This window comes from Ovis canadensis, chromosome 14 (genome assembly GCF_042477335.2).
Source record: "Ovis canadensis isolate MfBH-ARS-UI-01 breed Bighorn chromosome 14, ARS-UI_OviCan_v2, whole genome shotgun sequence".
NCBI lineage: Eukaryota > Metazoa > Chordata > Mammalia > Artiodactyla > Bovidae > Ovis > Ovis canadensis.
This window is the reverse complement of record NC_091258.1, coordinates 34,031,680-34,057,510: the sequence shown is the minus strand read 5'-3', so window position 1 is coordinate 34,057,510 and position 25,831 is coordinate 34,031,680. Positions and strand designations below refer to the sequence as shown.

Sequence of the window (25,831 nt, the reverse complement as noted above, 5' to 3'; positions counted from 1 at the left end):
TGATTTATATCTCCTTTGCCTTATGTTGGCTTTATTCCCAGACAGATCATCTCTTTGGTAACAAGATACCTGCCAGGATTTCCAGACTTAAATCTCATCAGCACCCTCAACAAAAAGCAAACTCTCTTCTAAACAGTGCTAAAAGTTCTGGGTATCAGCCTCATGGACTCTGATTGGGTCATGTGTCCCTCTTTAAAATAGTCATTGTGGCTGCCTGGTCCTTATTCCCTGTTGTGTGTCACATGGATTGACAGAGGGGAAGGGATATTTTTCAGGAAATTTAGAGTGCCATCAGCAAGACCTATGGGAGAGTAGATATTGGATAAACAAATGTAAAACATGGCTGTAGGAGGTAAGTCAACAAATGTATGAGGGGACGATGCTATTTAACTAAGAGATGTTCTATAAATATAAGTAAGTATAAGGGGTTGGTTATGGAGTGGCAGTTGATGTAAAACTTGATTAGGACATCATCCGGTAAGAAAAGGCTGTGTTCAAGGAACAAGGGAGAATAAAAATTGATTAGAATGTAAAAATATCTTGAAATTTAGAGAAAATCTAGAGAAACAGAGTGGACCAAAGCATAGAGGAAGTTGTCTAGAGGCTAGTTAATTTTATGCCCTTGGCAAAAGCAACTAGCCGTTAAAAAACTTTTAAATATCTTCATTAAACATTGCACCACATTATTTGCAATGTCAATATACTAAAAATACCTCCCTACCTTTCCTCATTTTTTGAAGGGAATGGCAGGCGACTCACTCAAATGCATTCCTAGTGAGAGGCTTGGTGTGAGCCAATTGGGGTAGGCCCTTTTCCTTGACCAGGGAGGGACTGAGTTGGAAGTGGGCATGAGATCCAACTCTGTCTCATGAGAGGTGAGAAGTCTGTTGGAGGAATTTCTGCAGAAAGTTTTATTTTTCCTAAACGCGGTCTAAAGGGAGAGATTTTCTTTTTCCATGGGAAGCTGGCCCTGATACCTAGAACTGTTGAACCTTTTTACTACAAGTCTGAGGATGGAGCCCATGCTACAAAGACATAAGAACCTGGATCCTTGGTGTCAGAGTACTGCAGTCTGATCTACTTTGGGCTTTCTATTATGTGACTTGATAAATATCTTTATTGTTTCAGCCAATTTGAGATAGGTTTTCTATAATTTGTAGCCAAAAGCAACCTGAGCTATATACTTTATGTATAGAAGATATAGACATAGAAACCTTTATTGTAATATCATTTATTTATTCTTTTATTATTCACACAATAAAATTCACTAAAATAGAAAGAGAAAGCTATGCTATTATGTACAGAATTGTATATATATTGGTACTACAATCTCATGGAAAAAAAAAAAGACTAGAAGTAAATTGATCAAAATCTTAATACTTCACTTTAGGGACATCTATACTTAATATAGAGAGCTTCCCTGGTGGTTCAGATGGTAAAACGTCTGTCTACAATACTGGAGACCTGGGTTCGATCCCTGGGTTGGGAAGATCCCCTGGAGAAGGAAATGGCAGTCGACTCCAGGACTATTGCCTGGAAAATCTCATGGACAGAGGAGCCTGGTAGGCTACAGTCCATGGGGTCGTAAAGAGTTGGACACGACTGAGTAACTTCACTTTCACTTTCACTTTATACTTAATATAGAAGGGGCTTCCCAGGTGGCTCAGTGGTAAAGAATCCACCTGTCAATGCAAGAAGCAATGCAGGAGATGTGGATTAGATTCCTGGATAGGGGAGATCCCCGAAGGAGGAAATGGCAACCCACTCCAATATTCTTGCCTAGAAAACTCCATGGACAGAGGAGCCTGGTGGGCTAGAGTTTGTGGGGTCTCCAAAGAGTTGGACACGACTGAGCACACATGTAGATGGTGTGGTATTTCTCTTCTGTCTGGTTCTTTTTTTTCCCCAAAATGCTATATTTAGAAACTTGTTGCTTTTATAAAAATTAGAAAATGGAACATTTTTCAAGACCAAAACAATTCAATCAATCTAAATTTTGAGTGATTGGTTACTGTTGATCTTAATTTTCTGCGTAATTTAGAACCCTTTCGATTCCAAATGTTGTGATTAGCAATCGTTCTGAAATACATGAGTCACTTTTATATCTTAGTAAATTGGGCAGTAACCAGAATGGAATTTATCTTTGCTGATGGCAAATGTCTCCGGGTTTAGGTCATCTTTCTGAAGGTCAAGGCCTGGAATTACAAGCTGAGCTGGTGTGGGAAATTAGGCTTAGTCTCTACTGATGGAGTACTGTCCTGGAAATTGCCTGCCCTCCTTGTCCTATATGTGAGTTCCTGGGAGTCATTTGTACTCTATTATTTGAAGGATTTACTTAGAATTTATTTTTAAATTAGTTTACTCTCCTTCCAGAAAAAGATTTAATTGAAAAGGAAAATTTTTATCACAATGAAAACTGGTATCCTTTGAGATTAATAGAAAGCAACCCATAAGGATAACCCACATGAAATGTAAAGATATTAATCACATTCTCTCTTGATACTATTGAATGTTAAAAGGTTCTGAGCCAAGACCTGCTATGTTTCTATTTAAGAGAGAGATTACTAAGTGTTAGAGAGATATTAGAGAGCCTATTAGTATCAAACTGGGTCTTCTTGAGTAGGGAGAAGTGTTGAAAAGGATTAGCTTTCTTTCTAAGAGATTCAATATTATTTAAAATTGTGTTCCAGTGTTATTTGAAATCATATCCTCCAGACCACCCAAGGTGACTTATCTTTCATTATTTGGATGTCACCTATGTTACCTGCTGCAGTCCACATTTTAGGAAACACTGAACTACATCAGTGGCTGCACATTAAAAGCACCTGGAGGGTTAACACACACACACACACACACACACACAAATTCTCAAGCAGTAGTGTGTGTCAAAATCACTGGCAGTGCTTGTTGAATTAGAGTTTCTGATTCAGTAGGTTTAACATAAGACCTCAAAATTTGAATTCCTGACAAGATTCCAGGTAACACTAACATTGCCTCCCAAGAAACCGCTTTGAGAACCACTTTGCACAATAATAATAATTTTAAAAAAAAATCAGTGTAAGACGAAGCTCAAAAAGTATTGTCTCCTGTTTCACTGAAGCCAATCCAGGCTGGTCTTACATGTTAAGCCAAAGACTAGAGCAGGGTTGAAATCCAGATGAATTAAGATGCACATATTTCTTAACCTTTACTCCAGCTAGGAGTACATCACTTCCTACAAGTGGAGCTGTAGCGCAAAGTAAATAGATCTGCTCTGAGAAAAGGTCAGTACACATGTTCAGCTACAATCTAATTTCAGTCTATTGCTCTGTGCCCTATTACTCACTCTGGTGCAAGAGAGCCAATGGTGAAAAGCTTGAATTTAATTGTCTCTGCTATACTAAAAGCTTCTCGGCCTACAGAATATTCATGAAACTAAAGAGAGCTGCTGGAGAAGGCAGGTTTGTCCAGCCACAGTATCACACACGTCCCTTCCACTCTGCCTCTGAAACTGCTGCTTCTCTGGTTTCCATCAGTGTTTGGGAGAAGGCTCCTTTTAAATCTTTAAGCAGTCCTCTAGTCTATGTTTCCCTGCCTCTTCACTTACTGCATGTCATCATCATTGAGAACCAGATATGAGGAGTTACTGGAGAAAGAAGCCCCGAACAATTCTTACTCTGGCCTGCTAGCTATTTGCCAGCCCTGCTGTTGACTGTGGAATTGCATTTCGTTTCTATGACTTAATAATTACTTTAATTTCACTTCACACTGTTCTGAAGAACTCCTTTTGAATGAAGGGCACTTACCACACTCCTAGTGCTCGCCTGGCACCGACACAGCAAATCAGAATGTGTAGAATTAAATAAAAGAGTAATTATGGGAGACTGTGATGTGTTATAACAGATGTACCAAACAAGGCTGGATCAACTCATTGCTAGGAAGAGATATAATTTATTAAGGCGGTTTCAGCACAGATCTTACAAGCACAAGTGGAAGTATTTAACAGGGTAGAGGAGAAGAAATGGAAATTTTTGAAGCATGGAATTTAATAAAAAGATTCCAATTACTTTATTTATTCTGTGCACTCTTCGGGTGCATCTTTGAATAGTCCTTGGTGCTCAAATCTGTTTGAATTTCCTGTCCATGGGATATAGGTCCCTTTTTCCACTGAGATATCTCCCCAGGATAAGTCTCTAGTCAACAAACTCCTCATCTCTCCCTTTCTTTTAAGGTGATCTATGGTATGCTAGGAGGAGGAAATGGCACCCCACTCCAGTACTCTTGCCTGGAAAATCCCATGGACGGAGGAGCCTGGTAGGCTGCAGTCCATAGGGTTGCTAAGGGTTAGACACAACCGAGCGACTTCACTTTCACTTTTCACTTTCCTGCATTGGAGAAGGACATGGCAACCCATTCCAGTGTTCTTGCCTGGAGAATCTCAGGGACGGGGAGCCTGGTGGGCTGCCGTCTATGGGGTTGCACAGAGTCGGACACGACTGAAGCGACTTAGCAGCAGTAGCAGCAGCAGCACGGTGTGCTAGGTGGACAACTGAAGGTGAGAGCAAATGGGAGTCAGGCTACTGAAAGTAGCTGAATTGATGGTGTGCTTCTCATCTAGCTCTGAGCTTTGCCAGCCTCTCAGGGAATGTTTTCCCTAAATACTGCATGGTTAAAGCAGCCATGTACTTAGAGCTCATTAGCTAAATTAGATTTATTTCAATACCAGTTTTATAGAATTTAGCTTTTGCTGTGGATACAGACTCTTGGTGAGGAGGGGAAGAAAAGGTCGAAAACAAGGTTTATTTCTTAACTTTAACAAGGCCTATGATTAACTAATAAAGACAAGACAAGCCCATGCACTTCAAAATTTAAGAACAGTTCCAGTACGTCACTAGATTATTGCTGAAAATATAATGTCTAATTGTTCATAAACAGCCTAAGGGATAGGGTTTGCCACACTTTTAGGAGGACCCAAGTCTTAACCCTGAACTTCAAGCAATTTGCTGTCATTCAACAGGTTTGATTTGGCAAAGAGGGTCTTTAAAAGGTGCCTTTTTAAGATGCCATTTTTTTCTTTGAACCTATTCTTCATTTGCCCTCTGTACAATTTGTATGGATTTTTAATTGTTGATTGCATAGGGGCATCTTTCCATTTATTTTGTTTCAAACTCTATCTATCGTCTATCTGTTTAAACTTTCATATAACTTACAAAAGCATAGATAATTTTTTTTCAAGTTTGTCTTGTGTCCACAACTAGGCATCAAGCTTTTTGAAGATTAGTGATATTTCTTATTCATCTGTGTATCTTTGTGTTTAGGACAGTGGCTTTTTTTTCTATAAAAGCAATCAATTGCCGATTGATTGTACTGAAATAAAGTGATGATCTTGGCTGTCTAGGTCTGAAGCAGTACAAATCACAAGTATGGATAATGAGCAAGTGGTTCTTTGCCTTCTTCCTTCTTTTTCATATTGTACCAATGACTAATGAGGCCAAAGGGTATGTGAGTAGGGTGGGGACCACTGAGATATGTCCCCAGGATAAGTTACAAGGCACAACAGACTACACCAGAACAAACATGGTGTTCAGTCGGGAGACCTGGGCTCCAAGCACCATATGCCTGGCACCAAGTTGAGTTCTGGAAACCTTTCATCACTTAGGCTGCCAGAGTCCCCCTTGGTCAAGCAGGCCTGGCAATGGTACTTATCCACACATGGATTTGGTGCGGATCAAATGAAATGATATGTGAAAAACATAAAGAAAAGTTCTGGTCCTATGTAAATAAATAGAAATGGTTGTTTATGATAATAAAGCAGAGAGAACGGAGCACATATTGAAACCAGCATAAACCAGTTTGATCAAGTCCAGACAGTTTGGCAGTTTCAATAAATCTCATAGCTTTATAAAGTTTCTACTGTTTACTTGAAAAATCATAACATTTTCCAAAAAAACAAATACAGGCCTCTTTAATTGGGGCTGCCTTGTGGAAAGAGAAGGGCAGATGGTTACCAAATGGGCTGGTGGATTAGAGCGAGGCAGCTGGATTAATCATCCTTTTCATCAGGTTGGGAGATCTTGGCTGGAAGAAAGCAGGGTGGTTCCATCCTGGCCCGGTACCTGCATGTGCCTGTCGGATGCCACAGGCCTGAGGCAATTGAGGATCTGCCCTTAGATTCTCTCCTGCTCAAAACAGAACCCTAAGGGAAGCTGGGGAGAGGGTGAAGCGTAGTTGGTGGTGCTTACACAGCCATCTGCTGATGTGTGCCTTCCTGCCACCCTTTTCCAGTAAGGATAACTTGTTTACCTTGAGAAACCACCCTTCTCTCAGCCCCAGAAAAGGTTATGTGGCCCAAGTCTGTCCAATCAGGGTACTGTATTGTCCCAGCTCTTATGGCACACGACCCAAACTAGGCCATCCAGGGCCAAACAGACTCAATTCGATAACTTGCCTTTAAACTATCAGAAAAGAGATGCCTTCTCGCTCTCTTTTTTTTTTCCTTTTCTTTTTTTATTGAGGTAACTTCTCAGGTGGTGCTAGTGGTAAAGAACCTGCCTGCCAATGCAGGAGACATAAGAGATACAAGTTCCATCTCTGGGTCAGGAAGATCCCCTGGAGGAGGGCATGGCAACCCACTCCAGTATTCTTGCCTAGAGAATCCCATGGACAGGAACCTGGTGGCCTACAGTCCATAGGGTCACAAAGAGTTGGACATGACTGAAGTGATTTAGTGTGGCAAAATTGATTTACAATAGTGTGTTGATTTCAGATGTATAGCATAGTGATTCATTCTTTTGTTGTTTCAAGATTATGCTATAGAAATTCCATTATAAGACATTGGGTATAATTCCCTGTGCTATACAGTAAATCCTTGTTGCTTATCTATTTCATGTAAAGTAGTTTGTGTCTGTTTATCCCATACTTTTCATTTGTCCTTCTTCCTACCTTCTCCCCTTTGATAACCATAAGTTTGTTTGCCATATTTATGAGCCTATATAGATTATATAGTTTAATTTGTATATAGATTAATTTGGATTATTTTTTAGATTCCACATGTAAGTGATATCATATAGTATTTGTCTAATGTTTCACTAAGCATAATATTCTCTAGGCCCATGCATATTGCTGCAAATGGCAATGTTTCATTTTTTTTCATAGCTGAAATATTCCATTATATATATGTATATATATGAAATGAAGTGAAGTTGCTCAGTTGTATCCGACTCATTGGGACCCCATGGACTGTAGCCTGTCAGGCTCCTCTGTCCATGGGATTTCCAGGCAAGAATACTGGAGTGGGTAATCCATTCCTGACCCAGGGGATCTTCCTGACCCAGGGATCAAACCCGCATCTCCTTCATCTCCTGCATTAGTATGTGGATTCTTTACAGCTGACCCAACATATATATATATGCATACACACCATACCACATTATGTATGCATGGGTATATACATATATATGTATATATAGTCACATCTTAAACCAGTCTTCTGTTGATGGGGATTTGAGTTGCTTCAAAGTCTTCTTTCTCTTGATATTGGAAAGATGTAAGTTTGGAACTCTTGGTAGCCAGTCCCGTGATAGTGCCTGCTTGAGAGTGGGGCCGGTGCTGAGAAAAGCAAAGCTGAGAGATAAGGACACCTCACTGACCATATTGTTTGAGTACCTGGACTTAGTGACCCATCAACAAGTCCTTTCTTGGAATTTATAATGGGAGTAAAACCAACACATTTCTCAGAAATGAGTGGGACAAAGGTAAAATAAATGACATCAATAATAAGGTCTTACGTACTGGGGAGTGCTGTGTCCTCTTCTGAGAAGATACCTGTCCCCACCCCTCACTGTCCATCCTTCCTAATTGGAAATACACAGTTATATATTGTTCACTATTTGCTCTTGAAGTTATGTCAGTCATGTCCCAGTTTAGACTCTGTAGTAGATTGACTTAACCTTGAGGGCAGGGCTTTATTTTGTTTTGGCTCCTATTTGGCATACAGAGCTACTTAGAGTCGGAGAAGGCAATGGCACCCCACTCCAGTACTCTTGCTTGGAAAATCCCATGGATAGAGGAGCCTGGTAGGCTGCAGTCCACGGGGTCGCTGAGAGTCAGACGCGACTGAGCAATTTCCCTTTCACTTTTCACTTTCATGCATTGGAGAAGGAAATGGCAACCCACTCCAGTGTTCTTGCCTGGAGAATCCCAGGGATGGTGGAGCCTGGTGGGCTGCTGTCTATGGGGTCGCACAGAGTCGGACACGACTGAAGCGACTTAGCAACAGCAGCAGCAGCTACTTAGTGTACAGGCTCAAAAATCTATGCCTTTAACTATTGGGAAAATGGGGATGTTTGTTGACTTCTCAGAGGACAGTGCTTCTCCACTGGGCCTGTGTGTAGCCAGAGTGGACAGGCTGTGGCCTTAGCTAATATTCATTTCTCTCACCAGCCACAGCAGTTATAATAAGGGAATTTGGCCTGAGCTTTTTAGGACATGTCAGATTTGGGGCAGGGATAGCTCTGCGTACTGAAGAGCCAGTCTCCTCTTTGCCTTCTGACTTTACCATCTTGTCAAGGCTTGCATCACCACCTATGTTTCCTGAAATGCAACAGCATCCAACTACTGATGCTGAGGATGTATGTGTATGTGGAGAAGTGGGTCACAGGACAAGACCCCGCAACAGCGTTGTCATCCAGACCCTGGATCAGGACATTGGCATAGGTCCCACGCAGCTGTGGCTCTTTCAGTTTCTCCCCATCCCTTTTGCCGTGGGGCAGTCATTCAGATTGTTCCAGCTCACAGAGGTTTTGTCAACACTTCCTTGACCCAAGGCCTTCTTTCTTCCTTTCCTATCCCCTCACTACAGCAGAATAACTTTTTCCCCTATAACCAAAATGCAAGAGCCCTGTACGTAGTCAATGATCCTCCAATAGAAGCAGCGAAGTCTTCCATCCACCCCAGCCCAGGCATTGTTATCTCAACAACCATTGTAAAAGAGGCTCTGATCATGACTTACAAAGTGCTTTCACATACATGGCTTGTTAATGCTCTATAACGCTGTGGTGAGTCAGGACACTCAGCCAGTGAATGGAGCCCATGATCACATAGTTTGAAAGGTGCAGAGCCAAGTTCCGAAAATGTGTCTCCTAACTTCTTATTTTTTATCAAATTATTTTTCTTCCATAAAATCAGCTTCTGATCACGAAGACTAAGACCAAGCCCATGCTTCCCCAGTCTCCTGCAAAACTTTCTCCTTGTAGCTTGTTTGGGTGAAAACAGAGCCCCCTTCTTTCTCTAGTCTATCTGTGAAACTTTGAACCAATTGGGCTGGAAATTTAACACGACCTCAGCAAGATACACGAACAGGGCCCCTGGTACATCTTTCATTGCTGAGCAACCCTGAGGGTTCCAGGAGAGGGTTAGGTTGGGATGGTATCCTAGACCCTTTGAATAGAATTCTTCCCTCATCAGATGAGTTGTGATTATTACGAATGATAAAGAGGTTCAGTGCTTTATTATTCGCACTTAAAAAAAACTCTGAAGCAAATGTTTCTCTCTGCACCCTAACTGATCATTTTAATTTCCTTGCTTTTGCTGTAATAAAAATTGACGTTAAAGGATGCCTGAGGCAGTGTAATGAGAAAATGAAATTAGTTTTTCAGTTGACTGATCAAAAGCATTTTATATGTGATAATAAACAGTTATTTTACTCTTTTGCTTATGACATAATTAATGGCAAAAATATTTTCCTGAAATTCATATTGTCTGCAAAACTCTCCTTCCAAGTTCTAGGAAAGTAATATTTTTGTAATTCCACAAACTGAACAAAAAAATAAACTTTACCATCCCCTGCAGAAGAGAATCCGTAATCTTTGTTTAACTCTTCATGATTTGTGGCTACTGTTAGACCAATCAGGTAGCAGAAAAATATTTGTCTGCATTTCCTTCCTGGGGGACAGCAATATTTCTCTGCTGAAACTGAAGCCAAACTTCCCAGTGGTCTTTCTTGTGGGGACGCGCTTCCTAAAACCCTTACAAGCTCCGGTTTGTTGTCAGGATTAAACAGCATATGTTTTTAAAAATGTAGACTCATCGCAATCCAGCAAACTGAATTGGAAAGTTTTTGATTTTCGACTTTGAAATTTGTGTTGCTTTTGCTCCACTTAGCAAAATTAGACGATGGTGGATTTGAATAAATGTTGAATTGAGTTTGAAGAACTGGCTACTAATCCCCAAATATCTCCCTCCCCATGTGTGAGTTTGGAATTTCAGTTTAAGTTAGCTACATCTCAGTTTCTTCATCTGTGCGATTTCCTAATTTATCTAAATAATAATAATAGTACCAATTACTAGGGGCTTGCTATGTACTAGGTGCACTAAGATGTATATGCAAAGACAGTTCCTAACGCACTGCTGCTCAGAACAGAAAACTGCAGACCACCTGCAGCAGTTAGCTTTTACTACCTAACAACTACTCTAAAATATAATGGCTTAAAATAACAACCATTTTATCTAGCTCATGATTCTATGAGTTAGCTGGGTGGTTCTTCTAGTCTCAGCTGACTTGGCTTTTCGACTCTTTGTTTTACTTTATTTTTTCAAAAACATTCTTCTTTTATTCATTTATTTTCTCTTTTAGCAGTGGCTTGTAGCATGTGGGATCTTAGTTCCCCAACTGAGGATCGAACCTGTGCCCCCTCCAGTGGAAGCACAGAGTCTTAACCACTGGACTGCCAGGGAAGTCCCACTTTTTTGACTTTATTATGTCTGTGATTAGCTGTCATTTTGCAGCTGGAAGGTCTTGGATGGTGTCTGGAGGTTGACAGGCTGGATGATCAGTTGAGATAGCTGCTCTGTGCTCCACGTACTCTCTTAACCTTGAGTAGGCTAGCCTGAGCTTGTTCATGTGGTGGTCTCAGAGTCCCAAGTACAAAAGGAGAGAGGAAGCCCCAGTGTACAACATTTTTGTAAGTCTCCACTTCCATCAACGTTTGCTATCTTTCCCTTGGCCAAAACATGTCACATGGAGTAGCCCAGAGCCCATATAATAGGGTACTACCCAAAGGAAGGGAATCTTTGCAGCTTCTTTGGCAGACAGTCTACCACATGACCTAAATAGCCATCAATACCAAGAAAGTGTGAAAGTGAAAGTGTTTGTTGCTTAGTCTAATCTGACTCCTTGTGACCCCATGGACTGTAGCCTGCGAGACTCCTCTGTCCATGGAATTCTCTGGGCAAGAATTCTGGAGTGGGTTGCCATTCTCTTCTCCGGGGGATCTTCCTGACTCAGGAATCAAATCTAGATCTCCTGCATTACAGGCAGACTCTTCACCGTCTGAGATACTGTGGCCCCTGTACCAAGAATGGTTGATTCAGTTGTGGTTCATACATGCTCTTTGCACAAATGCTTTGCACATGCTATTGCTTTTGTTTGGAATGTTCTTTTCTCTTCATTTATTTACCTGATTTTCTTCTTCAGTGCTCTCCTTGAGAACTCTTCCTTAGTTCTTTAACTCGGGCCGATCTTTAAAGCTCTCAGAAACACCATATACCTTCCTCTGTAGCCCTTCCCATGTTTGCAATATAACATTTAATTTGCATGGTTATGGTTATTGATTATCGTACCGGACTGCAAGCTCAAGAGCATAAATGACTTGTATGCTCAGTCAGGGTTTTTGGCATACAACATCAACGTGCTCATTATGTTATTGTTTTTAGATTATTTTTAATATTTCTCAATGTCATGTAGTTGTTATCATGGAAGTCTTACATACCTTTCATTAGATTTATTTTTAACACTTTGATGTTTTCAGTCAGTTTTTTAAACTTCCTTTTCTTTTTCTTTGTTGCTGGTAGCTAACAATAAGTTGAATTTTGTGTATTATCTTTATGGCCAGAGACTTTGCTAGATTCACTAATTTATTCTAATGTTTTATAAATTAAAAAAATTCTTATAAGAAACGAAGTCACCTATAAATGGTGATTATTTTATTTCTTTCTTTTAAATTTCTGTCTTTTTATTTTCTTGCCTTATCATAATACCCAGGAACCTCATTCCATGTTTAGTAGAAGTAGTGGTATCAGGCATCCTGATTTATTTGTGATCTCAGAGCGAAGCATTCTGTAAGTCACCATTCCTCTGTGGTTTGCTAAGGAGTTCTTACATTTCTGGCTTATTTTCAAAATGACAAAGTACAGAAAAAGACAAGTGACCACAGTGAAACTGGATGTGTTCTCAATGCCAGATGCAAGGTACTACCTTGTCTTTATCCATTTCAGCAAGTTATTTGGTATAATACACTGAAATAATAACTTAACGTAAGGGGACATTGCAGGCAGGCAAACAGCATTAGGACTCCTAATCAAGAAAAGAGACCTCAATGAGCTCATCTAACACCAACAAGAGATATTTCTAGAAGGAGAAGACTAAGTTATTTCTACTGGAGGCAGAGGAAAAGCAGAGAGGAAAATCCAGGAATCTTGAGTTAGAGATTTGCTGTGTGATTTTAGGTCAGTCACTTCCCCTCTCTGAGGGCCAGTGTCCTTGACTATGGAATGAGAGGAGTGATCCAGGTAAATACAGTATGATTTTCTCCAGAAACTTAGGTTTTACTGGAAAGGACTCTGGGGCCACCTCCTGGGACAAGAAAAAAACTGACTAGAAATCTGTGAGTCCCCACCCCCACCAGAGTCTACCAAGGTCCAATCTGTTTCATATTAGTGAGGTTTCTATGAATATTTTGTCTGTGAAAAAAGTTCCCATTTTTCAAAAATAAAAAAAATACATATGTAAACTTAAACCAAGTTTCCGGATCTAAGTAATGAGAGTTAATATATATTGAGAACTGATCACTCTTCTTAAGAAATAACATGTATTATGTCATCTAATTCTGACAATAACGCTGTAATGTATCTATTATCCCATTTTACAGATGAGGAAATTGAGTCTTGGAGCCATTTAGTCACTCACTCAAAGACAACATTTTTACATGTGGAGTGGTTGTCTGATTCCAAAGGCTGGTTATGATACCATATTTGCCTCCAAAAGAAGGCAGAAACCCTAGATGATTTTTAAGTCTCTTAAAATTTGAAAGTTGGTGTCTATATCTGCCATTCTAAATAAGTAACATTAAGTTTACTTGAGATTCATTCCTTCAGCCATTCAATGAATGGTTTTTGAGCACTTACTATGGGCAAAGGCTTGGGAGCATTGAAGCAAAGTGGGTTCCTGCCCTCATGGAACATCTACCACCAGGTCAGCTGGGGGCACTGTCCAGGAAGCTTGGGCAGCTGTGAATACAGCCAGAGGGTGTCCCATGTTGTTGTCATTTAGTTGCTAAGTTGTGTCTGACTTTTTTGTGACCCCATGGACTGTAGCCTGCCAGGCTCCTCTGTCTATGGGATTTCCCAGGCAAGACTACTGGAGTGGATTGCTGTTTCCCACTCCAGGGGATCTTCTGGACCCAGGGATCGAACCTGTGTCTCTTGCATTGGCAGGTGGATTCTTTACCACTGAGCCACCAGGGAAACCTGGATATCCCATGGGCTGTGTCTTTTGTAGTCCTGCTTCTTATCCTGCAGGGACTACACTGCACAGTTCCTGAAAGCACAATTAATTTTTGCTCACTTCCTGACTGCAGTGTCATCTGTCATTGAGACCAACAGACCCCTGTGACGGGCTGCAGGAGTTCTGGGCAGCTGTGGGGAGGTCAAAGTTCCCTGTTAGGTCATAGCTTCTGCTTGGAGGCAAAGATAAAGTGATTTGTAACTCCCACAGGAACAAGTAAAATGGATGGGAACTAGTAGTCAGGGAAGAGGGATTGGCATTTAAGATCTTTGGAAATGTCAACAGATCCATTAAAGTTTCCTCGGCCCAGGTTTCGTTCAGACTCACCTGGAGGGAGAGAATCAATTTCAGAAACATCAGGGATCACCAGGTACTCAACACAGATAAATACAGGTTAATGAGGCACATTTAGTTAGATGATTTTATAAGTCCTGCTATGCAGATCTTTCGATGGGGAAAAAAATGCATAGTTAAGCTTAGGTGGAAGAGAATTTGGCCTCAGCATGTGTACCCAAGCTTTATCCAGTAGTTTGAGGGGGGTGATTCTGATGAAATGTAAAATCACTTTCTTTAATCTGAGTTTCTCATGCAGTGTGTGTTAATATTTGTCTTCTTCCTTAAGTGCCTCAATGGTTACATTTTCAATTGCATAACCACTGAATATGCAAGATATAAACCACAGGCAATTAAATGATAGCTAAGGTAGTAGGGCTGACTTAACTGGTGTCTTATTAAGATTATAAACATAGTCAGTTCAGCCACTGATGAAAATATTATGTCTGGCTGAGGGTCCTTTTTCCAGTGAGTGTCTGGATGTATAGAGGGAGTTTGAGAGGCAGGACCCCAGTATCTTCCTGCCATTTCTCCTTTGGTGCTTAACATTTTGTTTCTGGGGGACACCAGTGAAAATATTTTGGTTTTTAAATTTTTTAAAATTTATTTGGCTGCACCAGGTCTTAGCTGCAGCTTGCAGGATCTTCCATCTTTGCTGTGACATGAGGGGTCTTCAGTTGCAGCTTATGGAATCTAGCTCCTGGGCCAGGATCGAACCCAGGCCCCTTGAATTGGGAACATGGAGTCTTAGCCACTGGACCACCAGCTGCTGCTGCTGCTGCTGCTAAGTTGCTTCAGTTGTGTCCGACTCTGTGCGACCCCATAGACGGCAGCCCACCAGGTTCCCCCATCCCTGGGATTCTCCAGGCAAGAACACTGGAGTGGGTTGCCACTTCCTTCTCCAATGCAGGAAAGTGAAAAGTGAAAGTGAAGTCGCTCAGTCGTGTCCGACTCCCAGCGACCCCCAGAGAAGTCCCCAAATACAGCTTTGTTATGAGGGAAAGAGAGAGAATCACAAGGACCACTGAATGGAGTTTCCTATTTTTCTTTCTGCCTCATTGATGGCTCCTTTTCTTCTGTCTGACTCTTGAATGTTGGGGCTTCCCAGTTTGGATTATTAATTCTTCCCTTCTTGCTCAGCAGTGGGAAACTGACACTTAAGTCTTACTCAGAAAATAGAACCAACACCAGATAGTCTAACAGAGGACAAGTTAATAAGGGCAACTGGTTATAAAATGGTGGAAAGTGAGAGAGTTAGTCCCTTAGTCATGTCTGACTCTTTTCTACCCCTTGGACTGTAGTTGTCCAGGCTCCTCTGTCCACAGAATTCTCCAGGCAAGAATAGTGGAGTGGGTAGCCATTCCCTTCTCCAGGGGATCTTCCTAACCCAGGGATCGAATCTGGGTCTCTTGCATTGCAGGTGGATTCTTTCCTCTCTGAGCCACCAGGAAAACCAGGAAAAGGGTAGGGAGAACGGCGAAGCTGAATGCAGGAAGTTGAGACAACCTAGAGAGTAGTAATGGAGAAGGCAATGGCAACTCACTCCAGTGTTCTTGCCTGGAGAATCCCAGGGACGGGGGAGCCTGGTGGGCTGCCATCTCTGGGGTCGCACAGAGTCGGAGACGACTGAAGTGACTTAGCAGCAGTAGCAGCAGCAGAGAGTAGTAATAAGGGGAAACCTCCGGCACTCCTAGGCTTGGAGGTATAATGGTAGCAGGTGGCAGGATCTACGTCCCAGAGCCAGGGCTGCCTGTAGAAGCTGGAGCCACAGCAGAGGCTACCTAGCCTGGAGCTGGGCCCCAGGGGAAGGGGCAACCACTGTGGGAGAAGTGACTAGAAACAGACAGAGGAAGCAGTACCCTGACTTTTCCCATCTCTGCCCTCCTGTCTCCTCCAGAGTCTCCCACTGGGTGAAGCCAGAAAGAAGCTAGTAGTCAATGACGCTCAGGAAATGTACTACAACTAGCAGGAAAGGGGCAAAGAATGGACCTGAGTGAACAGGAGATAGCCAGACAATAGTCTATCTCACTCACTCACCTTTATGGGCTGTAAAGTTCCTATTTCCAGCCTGCAGTGCTTTCCTGAGCTTCAGACACACACGTCCACCACTTGTAGACATCTTCACCTGGATCTTCCTCAAGTATTTCAAAGTCAACATGTACTTTATGTATATGTGTTTGTATTCTCCCCAACCCATCTCTTCCTACCAGCCTTTCCATCATGATTAGATTATTGAGTGGTTTGTGTATCTGTTGATTTCTTGAAAAAGAAATCATCCTTGATCTACTTCTTAGCTGTTTACTGGATTTTATCTCAATAACTATGCTTTTATCTTTACTATTTCTATTCTGCTTCCTTTCACTTCTTCTTCTTTTTTTTTTTTACTATTTTGACTTGGAAATTTGTTTCAATGGCTTTATTTTTATTGGCATAAATATTTAAGGCTATAATTTTTCTATGATTATCACATTGTTAGTATCCCAGAGATTCTGACAGGTAGCACATTCTACAATTTAATATTTTTAGACTTATGCTATTTGGGTTTACGTTTCAACTTTTACCTGAGAATGTTAAATGGATTGTTTTTTAATTTCAGAGAAAAGGACTTGTTCTTTCTTTTTATTGTCAATTTCTTATTTTATTGAAAAAATCTGAGAATGTTATCTGTATTCTTTATACCTTTTGGAAAGTATTTTTTTTCCCTGTGAAATAGTGTTCACTTTTCATAAGCTCTTTATTGTATGATGCTTTAGAGAAAAGAAAATTTTTCTGTTGTTGGGAAGGACATTTTAATGTTTACCCTCAAGATCTGATCTTTCTTATGCTATTCAAGTCTTTCACATTATTATTTATCTGTTTCTACTTGCATTTCCGATGCTGAAAACTTGAAAATAAATACTTAATTAATATTGAAGTACTAGGTTAAATAAATTACAACATCCATTCAATAGAACATGGTAAGAACATGGTACAGCTATTAAATGTAACAATGAAGAAAGCTATTTATTATACAAGATATACTGTCGAGAGGGTCAAGTATACTAGATAGCCTATATTTTGTTAGAAAGCATTCTTCCAGACAATCTAAAAATCTACATTGCTTAAATTTTCTGTAAGAAACATGTATTACATATTTAATTAAAGAAAAGGAAATCTTGAAGCAAAGGCTGAGTTCAATTCCACAATATTTATTATGCATCTAGGAAAAATGGGTCAGGTGTTATGCTGCAAAGGTGAATAAGACACAGTCTTCTCCCCTAAGAAAGTCATAATTTAATACAGAAGACAAATGTGTATTTTTAAATGACTATACCATACAACAAGAGAATAAATAAACAAGTTGTTATCCAGAAAACAGAGTGATTAATTCTTAATGGGTAACGAGGGGCCCCTCATAGAGAAGATACCTGGCTAGGCAAGCCAGAGTTGAGTAAATATACACTTTTCTAGCTAAGCCTATAGATATATATTCTCATACAAAGAGAGTGGATTTTGGGATAATCCTTTAACTTCCTAAGGAGAAGATTTTTAAAGTTTTATAGCTAACTTAATTTATGAACTTTTAGAGATATTTAGAAACAGTCAAATATTTTATTATGTTCTTTTGATTAGTTTAGACATACATATTAAAATTCATGAATTACATACTATAACTATTTATACATATTGCTTTTGTGCTCATAATTAAAGAAATACTTATCATAACTCCTTAATTTTCAACTTCAACGTTTTATGATCTCCAGGACCGTAGTTTGAGACATCCAAAATAATTTTTAGATCATCACATTCATGCTTGTCTAAGTTGTCTTTGAGATATATCTCTGTTAGAGGTTGAATTGTGCCCCTGCCAAATTTGTAAGCCGGAGTCCTAATCCTCGAGACCTCAGAATGTGAACTTATTTGGCAATGAAGTCTTCACTGGATGAACTCTTCATCAATATGAAAATGTCCTTATTAAAAGGGGGAAATCTTGAGACAGACAGGTTTACCTGGAAGAAATGTGAACCGTGTGAACATTCAGATGGCAACCTACAAGCCAAGGAAAGAAGCCTGAAATGGATCCTTCCCTCAAACCTCAGAAGGTACTCACCCTGCCTACACCCTGCTTCAGACTGCTAGCCTCCAGAACTGTGAGATAACAAATTTCTGTTCTGTAAGCCACTCAGTTTGTGGTAGATCGTTATGACAAATTAATACAAGCACTTTTTGACCTCCTGGAAAAAAAAATTAGTATTTATATATCAAGTGCAGAGATTTGGTCATTCTTATTCCTCAGTTCACAGCATACTATCATCTGAGCCTTTGAACCATTTTTATTTCATTTCTGACTGTGTTCTGCATCACTTTTCATCTCTAGTCCCACACCTATTTTCCCTATAGATGTCCTTGCTAATATCTTAAATGCACACACTCCTTCCGATCCAGTTTATGTATATTTATACGTGTACTGAGAATGCAGTCTTGAAAAACACTAGTGTTGTCCTCCATGTGTTTGCTTTGAATTTGAATTATGATATTGTTTGATAAACCTTGCTCTACTTCTAACTTGGTTTACGTGATGCGATTCTGCTCTGTCGCCAGAGTTCATTATTTTCGACTGCTGCATAGTATTTCACTGTCATATACCACGTTTCACACACCTGCACATCGAATTATGGATATCCAGTGACATCCAGCTCCTTGCTACCACTGACAGCGTGATGCAGCACTTTTAAGCTTGTCCATGACCTTGTTGCTAAAAATGCTTTCTATTTAGGAATCCTCCCAAAGAAATTTTTAGTATAATAATGTCTTTCACCAGATGAGATATTATTTCTGCTCAAATGTCTTCTTATTTATTGTATTATTGGATGCAGTGAGCAATCTCATTAAGTAAGGATGAAATTATCAATCCTGTTCCACAGATGAATAAGCAGAGTCTTAGGGATCTGGAGATGTTTAAGGCTTACCTAACTGGTCAGTAGAAGATTTAAACTGGGATCCAGATCTCCTGTCTTCTAGATGGAGGTGATGGTAAATGGGTCTACGGGAAGGGTGAGAGGATGGAGGTGAAAAGTGCAGAGTGTCTGCGTGTGCATATCCTCACCATTTGGCTAAAGGTTTTCAAGAATGGAGGAAAACAAACAAAAAGAATACATATACGAGAAGAGTTTGATTAGATAATTTTTTTGTGTATGTCCCTTAAAACACTTCCCATTTTGATCACCTCATATGCTTGTCATGGAAAACAAAGCATGAACATTTTGGCTGCAGATATCACTGTAATACCAGGTCTAGAGTGAGAACACTTACAGGTCAATAAGATACGTTGACCTGCAGGACTGATCCTCTTGTTTGCTGAAGGTGGAGACAGTGCTGTTTTTCAGGTCATGTTACACCAAGAGAGTCAGCTGATACCTGTTGTGGAGATCATTACTTTTCGTGTTTTAGTTTTTTCAACAAATACTTATTATGTAGTTTCTTTGTGCTTGGCTGTGTGCTCAATTCTAGAGATATTAATCTGCTCAGTCACTTCAGCTGGGTCCAACTCTTTGTGACCCTGTGAACTGTAGCCCACCAGGCTCCTCTGTCCATGGGATTTTCCCAGACAAGAATACTAGAGTGGGTCACTGTGTCCCTCTTCCAGGGAATCTTCCCAACCCAGGGATCAGACCTGTGTCTCCTGTGTCTCCTTGCATTTGCATGTGGGTTCTTTACCTACTGATCAATTAGGGAATCCCAGAGAAATGCTAATAGTCTAGTGATAAAAAATTCCTCCCCTCAGCATATTCCCTATCTAGAGGCTCTTCAGATAGAGTGGTGACTACTGGGACTGGGGAATAAAGGTTGTGATGGATACACAAATGTGGGACAATGATTTAGAGAGAGCCCTGCTCCCCATTACTGTGTAATCCTACTTTCTTTTTCACCCTAATTTCTTGGAGTTTGAGGTACCATATGAAAACTAAGATCTGTCTGCCCTCAGCAACAGGGAGATCCATTTTTATGCTTTGAATATTTTGTCTTTAGGATCCCCTGAAGGAGGGAATGGGAACCCACTCCAGTATTTTTGCCTGGAGAATCACAGGCACAGGGGAGCCTGGTGAGCTACAGTCCATAGGGTTGTTGCAAAGAATTAGATAGAACTGAGTGACTCAGCACGTAGGTCTTTAGGTTTAATGGATTAACAAAGTCAGAAAGGACAAAGAAATAGAGGAAAAAAATAGAATGGGAAAGACTAGAGATCTCTTCAAGAAAATTAGAGATGCCAAGGGAATATTTCGTGCAAAGATCAGCTCAATAAAAGACAGAAATGGTATGGACCTAACAGAAGCAGAAGATATTAAGAAGAGGTGGCAAGAATACACAGAAGAACTATACAAAAAGATCTTCATGACCCAGATAATCACTATGGTGTGATCACTTACCTAGAGCCAGACATCCTGGTATGTGAGGTCAAGTGGGCCTTAGGAAGCATTATTACCAACAAAGCTAGTGGAGGTGATGGAATTCCAGTTGGGCTATTTGAAATCCTAAAAGATGATGCTGTTAAAGTGCTGCACTCAATATGCCAGCAAATTTGGAAAACTCAGCAGTAGCCACAGGACTAGAAAAGGTCAGTTTTCATTCCAATCCCAAAGAAAGGCAATGCCAAAGAATGCTCAATCTACCACACAATTGCACTCATCTCACATGCTCAAAATTCTCCAAGCCAGGCTTCAGCAATACGTGAACCATGAACTTCCAGATGTTCAAGCTAGTTTTAGAAAAGGCAGAGGAACCAGAGATCAAATTGCCAACATCCGCTGGATCATGGAAAAAGCAAGAGAGTGCCAGAAAAACATCTATTTCTGCTTTATTGACTATGCCAAAGCCTTTGACTGTGTGGGTCACAATAAACTGTGGAAAATTCTTCAAGAGGGCGGTGAGGGCAATTCGAATAGCACCCAGCCGGGGCACGCGGCCGGGACGCCCCGGCCCTCCCAGCCTCTGTCCCCGGACCCAGAAGATCTAGAAGGAGCCGCGGGGCTGCAGCCCTGCTCGCCCGCCATGGGCCCGCACCGCCCGAGACGCAAGCCCGAAACACCAAGGAGGCGCCCCGTGAGCCCGGCTCCCGCCGCCCGCCGGCCGGCCCGGTCCTTAGGCACGTCCTCCCGTCCACTTGCTCGCCGGGGACGTGGAATCCTGAAGGAGATCCGAACTCTTCAGAAGACCACACACCTGCTGTTAAGAAAGACCCCCTTCTGCCGCCTGGCAAGAGAAATATGTGTTCAATTCACTCGTGGTGTGGACTTCAATTGGCAAGCCGAGGCCCTGTTGGCCCTACAAGAGGCGGCAGAAGCATTTCTAGTTCATCTCTTCGAGGATGCCTATCTCCTCTCCTTACACGCTGGCCGCGTCACGCTCTTCCCCAAGGATGTGCAGCTGGCCCGGAGGATCCGAGGCATTCAGGAAGGGCTTGGCTGAGCAGTCTCTGGTTGGTACCAGAGCTTCTGCCTGTAGCCAGCTCCAGATCCACGGAGTACAAGGTGTTGCCTGGACTTGCTCTCTCGAAGCAGAGTGTGCGAGTTGCTTTCGTAGTTAGTTTTTTTTTTAGAAGAAGACTGCATGGCTTTCCTCTGTAACAGAGGTAATATATGAGAGAATCAACACATTCCAGAAATCCTGAGAATAATTTTCAGATGAAGAGACTCTAAGGTTGACTTCACTTTGCAAATTATTCATGTGACTGATGATTTGGAAGAGATCAGATTTTCTAGGTTAAGGGGGAAAAGGATATTTACTAATTATTTTAAATCTTCTTGTACCATTTAAATTTTTTACCATATATATATATTTACTTTTATTTAAAACATGATGGAAAGAAATAAGAGAAGACCAGTCAGTTGCATGAAAGAGCCTGGCGCATCCAGCATACAAATCTCTGTCCTTCAGATTGACTTCATCGTTAACGGCAGAAGCAAGTTTGTATGTGGACTGTACCTGTCAAAAGATTATACAGCTTTTCAAAAACTCATTTGGGATGAAAACAGAAAATTGTTAAGGTTTGATGTTCTGGGTCCTTCTGGTAAATTCCTGCCAAAATCATTCAGAAATTCCAACTTGTAGAATTTATATTTTTTATTTGCAAGTCATAGAAGATGTATCATAATTTATACTTCAGAATTTTTCATTCCAGGATTTTAAAGAGCCTTTTCAATGTTTTTATAGGTATTTTTATAACTTCCTTGTGGAGAGATAATAAAAATAATTCTTAATGAAAAAAACTTGAAGCAAAGTTACTGTTATACATAGATTATACTGTGTTCTCTGTGTGTTAGCATTAAATTCTTCATTTGGACACTTTGCCAACAACCATAATTTAAACAAGAGAATTGAAGGATGTATCTTTGCCTCCAGTGGAGTAGGGTATGAGCCGATAAAATCCTTGCCCTTCTCTTTTAACTGAAAGCAGTTTAAGAGACTTCCAGGGAAATAGGAAGTACCATACTGTGTGTGATAATGATTAGTGAGGACGGATACTAATAACGATGTGTCAGCCAACTGAATTCAAACTAAAGGGAAGGACCAAGTTCTGTTGTTTGATAAATTTTAACCCTTTGTAAAAACCTTTTCCTGTTCAACATCAACTCATTTTTATGTAAACATTGGAATAAAGCTTATCTACGAATACATTTAAAAAAAAAAAAAAAGAAAGAAAATTCTTCAAGAGATGGGAATACCAGACCACCTGACCTGCCTCTTGAGAAACCTATATGCAGGTCAGGAAGCAACAGTTAGAACTGGACATGGAATAACAGACTGGTTCCAAATAGGAAAAGGAGTACGTCAAGGCTGTATATTGTCATCCTGCTTATTTAACTTATATGCAGAGTACATCATGAGAAAGGCTAGGCTGGAGGAAGCACAAGCTGGAATCAAGATTGCCAGGAGAAATATCAATAACCTCAGATATACAGTTGACACCACCCTTATGGCAGAAAGTAAAGAAGAGATAAAGAGCCTCTTGAGTGAAAGAGGAGAGTGAAAAAGTTGGCTTAAATCTCAACATTCAGAACACTAAGATCATGGCATCCAGTCCCATCACTTCATGGCAAATAGATGGAGAAACAGTGGAAACAATGGTTAACTTTATTTTTCTGGGCTCCAAAATCACTGCAGGTGGTGACTGCAGCCATGAAATTAAAAGACGCTCACTCCTTGGAAGGAAAGTTATGACCAATCTAGACAGCATATTAAAAAGCAGAGAAATTACTTTGTCAACAAAGGTCTGTCTAGTCAAGGCTATGGTTTTTCCAGTAATCATGTATGGATGTGAGAGTTGGACTATAAAGAAAGCCGAGCGCCAAAAAATTGATGCATTTGAACTGTGATGTTGGAGAAGACTCTAGCAAATCCCTTGGACTGCAAGGAGATCCAACCAGTCCATCCTAAAGGAGGTCAGTCCTGGGTGTTCATTGGAAGGACTGATATTGAAGCTGAAACTTCAATACTTTGGCCACCTGATGGGAAGAGCTGACTCATTTGAAAAGACCCTCATGTTGGCAAAGACTGAAGGCAGGAGGAGAAGGGGATGGCAGAGGATGAGATGGTTAGATGGCATCACCGACTCAATGGACATGAATTTGGGTAAACTCCAGGAGTTGGTAATGGACCGGGAGGCCTGGCATGCTATGGTTCATAGGGTCACAAAGAGTCAGACATGACTGAGCAACTGAACTGAACTTAACCGAAAAGGACAAAAGAAAGGAATGTTTTGGGGTGAATAGAAAACTACACAGGAAGGAGGGCCTGGAGATTCCCCTGGCTTTGGATAGAAGAGCCCTGTCGCTATAACTTGACTCAACCACTGCTCTGGGCCCGTTCCCTGAAGAGACGGCCTGGCCTAGAGGGTATGAATGCATGGTCTACCTAGAGTAGAAAGGTTCAGAGGCATGGGAAAGCTTTCACAGATCTCTCCAGGCATGAAAATGCGTAGCAATGAGGCTCCAAGAAAGCAATGGAAAAGCAGACAAAGATTACTGTTAGAAAAATACAGTGGGAGGGGGTCTAGAATTGTCCCTCTTTTTGTTCTGCGTTCTGAATTTTAGTACAGCTCCATTAAAGATGGAGGAAGGATTTCTTACCAACCTCTTGGAATTGAGATTTCAAGGAAAAAAAAACCTGATTAATGAAAAGTAAAGTATTGTGTTATTGTCTGTCTGAATCTTATGACCAAGGTTCCTGTCTGTGCTGGGTATACTCAGGTGAAGCTCGACTGAGGCAGGGCCATGGCCTCTGGCCATATGCTCAACTATGCTGATTCTATAGCTCAACCTTGTTGAAAGATGCTGACTATTTACTTCACAAGATAATTCCTGGCTCCTCTGCCACCTTTCTCCACAGTCTGTCCAGGAATTCCAGGTGCTCCTCAGTGGTGGTTTCCAACGAGAAAGGCAAATTTTGGAGCCTTAGGCTCTCACCCAGGAAGCCTGTGCAGCAGAGTCTGACTCTGGCAGGAGTTACAACGTTACCATCCCATTAATGGGTAATATGCAGAGGGATAGGTTAGATTGCTTCCATTATTCAAGGAGCTCCATGTGCCTGGTAGCAACAATTACCAAGACGCATAAATACAACAAAGTTAATTAAAATGTTAGCTGATATAAATAACCTAAGGTTATTGAACATTGTTCCATTTTAAATTAATAAATACGCAAAGGTAATGTTTATAATTAAAGCTATAATTTATCTTCATGCTCTGTTTGTTTAATAGCAGTGGTAATATAACGCTACATGCAGAAATGTAGTAATAGATTTGTTTAGCACTGACATTATAAACAAATGTCTCAGTCTATTTATTCTAAGTTATGATACAGATTCTTTTCACATGCATCTGATGGCCTTTAAACCATTTAAAATGAACTGCATTAACGTAATCTAATCTTGATACTGAACATAACATTTCAGTTTGAATTATCCTGAATCCATGATCCATTTTATTACTCACAAGGCACTTTATACATTTATGATAATGGCAAACCTTGCTCTGTTATTTAAATCCCATTTCAAAAGGGATGTTATTTTTTCTTAAAAAAATAAATAAACCCCACACATTTGGGGTAGTAAAGTACAAATAAGGAAAAGTCAATGCCCAGCAAGCCCTTTAACAAAGCAAACAATTCAGATTTTTATGACATTAGCAAATAATAAAGGGAAGAACTGACATTTACAGCTGATGAAATTTTATGTTATAACAGACGATGAAAATGGAATGAAAATCACACGGAAAAATTTGTCCAAGAGGTTCAGCCATTCTGAGGCAATCTCTACCTGTGGACTGTCTTTAGGGACTCTTTCCTAACTTCAACCTTTATTCAACCCTCAGAAAGGTCTCAGGTCTACCCAGAGAGGAAGGCTTGTTTGGAAGAGAACAGAGCACATCCCTTCAGTGGCCTTTGATTCTTCCTCCTTTTGGCTTCCTTCTCTGCCCTCCCCACTTCTTCCTCCCTCCCAATCATTCACCTTCTTCTGCTCTCAAGGGAATACTTATTCTCCACCCTCTCATTTAAATTATAATAGGCAAACTCGCCTGTTTTCTCCTAAGGTTGCCTGAGGTATAGCAGAAAGAGAAGACAGGTTGGTTTTTTTTTTTTCCTTTCTTGTATATTTCTAGTTCTTTTCCTTAACACAGCTTCTCCTTTCTCTCCCTCCTTAATCCCTTTTAAAATAAATGTTTCTTCTGGGTTCATTTGCAGTCACTGGGAAAAAAAAAAATCTCACTTATTTTAGTAAGAATATTTCATTGGATATCTTAGAAATAGTTGCCCCTGAAGTGAAATAAACAAGAAATTTAATTTTTTTTAAAGGCATTTCTTTCTTTCTTTTAAAGGAAGTTAAAAATGTAGCAAGCCTATGTTTGGAGAAAGAATGGGCCGGAGAGGTGTTTTTTTTTTTTTTCAAATTTCTAAACAGATTACACACTTTGAAAAATCCTAA

At 40.5% G+C, this 25,831-nt stretch overlaps 1 pseudogene; it reads left to right on the top strand.

Moving 5' to 3' along the window:
- Positions 1–20,778: 20,778 nt before the first annotated feature.
- On the top strand, positions 20,779–22,527 carry LOC138419779 (histone H3-like centromeric protein A pseudogene; annotated as a pseudogene).
- The last annotated feature ends 3,304 nt before the right edge of the window (positions 22,528–25,831 follow it).